Here is a 1,942-nt window from a genome sequence, read left to right as displayed (position 1 = left end):
AAAGTATAGTCCTCCACTGGTCCACGCTGCTTTGCAGTCCTGGGTAAGATAGTTAATTCTAGCTTGCCCTATGTGGAAGAGGGCATACAAGACAAAGTATAGTTCTCCCCTGGTCCACGCTGCTCCGGCGGTCCTGGGTAAGATAGTTAATTCTAGCTTGCCCTATGTGGAAGAGGACATAATACTCTACCTGTTGAGCTTTAAACAAAGTCATCACTTGGGCATGCTCTATAGCCAACCACATGACATTAACCTAAGAGAGCATGCAGCGTATTATCCCAATGCAAAGTAAACGATAGACTCGCCCTAGTTCAGTGCTTCAACCAAGTGATGACTTCAATATGGCTAGTGTGTGAAGTATAAAGTATAGTCCTCCCCTGGTCCACACTGCTTCGGCGGTCCTGGGTAAGATAGTTAGTTCTAGCTTGCCCTATGTGGAAGAGGACACCATACTTAATACTGTGGTGTAATGAACAAAGTATAGTCCTCCACTGGTCCACGCTGCTTCGGCGGTCCTGGGTAAGATAGTTAATTCTAGCTTGCCCTATGTGGAAGAGGGCATACAAGACAAAGTATAGTTCTCCCCTGGTCCACGCTGCTTCGGCGGTCCTGGGTAAGATAGTTAATTCTAGCTTGCCCTATGTGGAAGAGAGCATACATGAACCAAGAACGAAGGTTATGATCGAGGAATGATTCGACAACTAACCGATGGTATGAAATGTGAAGAATTCAAGCAAGCACACAATCAAGTCATCACTTGGGCATGCTCGATAGCCAACCTCATGACATTAACCTAGTAGAGCATGCGAAAACCAATATATATGTAAACGATGCCTCCCTAGTTCAGCGCTTCAACCAAGTGATGACTTCAGAATGGCTAAATCAAATCGGTTCAAACCATACCATCGGTATCCTATTGAAACACACAAGTCGATATCAAACCTCATGATTGTGTAGTCCTCCACTGGTCCACGCCGCTTCGGCCGTCCTGGGTAAAATGGAACATTCCAGCTTGCCCTATGTGGAAGAGGGCACATTACTCAATACTGTGGTGTGAAGTATAAAGTTCAGTTCTCCCCTGGTCCACGCTGCTTCGGCGGTCCTGGGTAAGATAGTTCATTCTAGCTTGCCCTATGTGGAAGAGGACACTTCATACTTCGTCTCTAAGCGGCGGCTTGACTCCTCCCTACGGGGAACGGGTTTACGCGCACAGCGGCGGCTTACGCACTATGGCAGTCATGGATGCCTTACGTTTCTATGAAAAGTGTGTTCCTCCCCTGGTCCACGCTGCTTCGGCAGTCCTGGGTAAGATAGTTAGTTCTAGCTTGCCCTATGTGGAAGAGGACACGTAGACTTACTGTGGTGTGAAGTATAAAGTTCAGTTCTCCCCTGGTCCACGCCGCTTCGGCCGTCCTGGGTAAAATGGATTCATCCAGCTTGCCCTATGTGGAATGAGGACACTTTATGCTTCGTCTCTAAGCGGCGGCTTGCTCCTCCCTACGGGGAACGGGTATACGCGCACAGCGGCGGCTTACGTTATGGCAGTCATGGATGCCTTACGTTTCCATGAAAAGTGTGTTCCTCCCCTGGTCCACGCTGCTTCGGCAGTCCTGGGTAAGATAGTTAGTTCTAGCTTGCCCTATGTGGAAGAGGACACGTAGACTTACTGTGGTGTGAAGTATAAGGTTCAGTTCTCCCCTGGTCCACGCCGCTTCGGCCGTCCTGGGTAAAATGGATTAATCCAGCTTGCCCTATGTGGAATGAGGACACTTTATGCTTCGTCTCTAAGCGGCGGCTTGCTCCTCCCTACGGGGAACGGGTTTACGCGCACAGCGGCGGCTTACGCAAGTTAGTCACCCTCGGCAGTGGATCACTCGGCTCATGGATCGATGAAGACCGCAGCTAACTGCGCGTCGTAATGTGAACTGCAGGACACATGAAC

The 1,942-nt window shown here is 49.4% G+C and overlaps 1 non-coding gene across 1 annotated transcript in view; it reads left to right on the top strand.

Moving 5' to 3' along the window:
- Window positions 1–1,854: 1,854 nt before the first annotated feature.
- The window catches only part of LOC131291752 (5.8S ribosomal RNA), a 155-nt gene continuing 67 nt past the window's right edge, over window positions 1,855–1,942 (top strand). Inside the window, exon 1 of the ribosomal RNA XR_009189514.1 lies at window positions 1,855–1,942. This exon is cut by the window's right edge and continues 67 nt beyond it. This is a non-coding gene — a ribosomal RNA (5.8S ribosomal RNA).

This window comes from Anopheles ziemanni (assembly GCF_943734765.1).
Source record: "Anopheles ziemanni chromosome X unlocalized genomic scaffold, idAnoZiCoDA_A2_x.2 X_unloc_139, whole genome shotgun sequence".
Classification (NCBI taxonomy): Eukaryota; Metazoa; Arthropoda; class Insecta; order Diptera; family Culicidae; genus Anopheles; species Anopheles ziemanni.
Note: the sequence above shows the minus strand (reverse complement) of the source record. Positions and strands in the feature narration are given on the sequence as shown.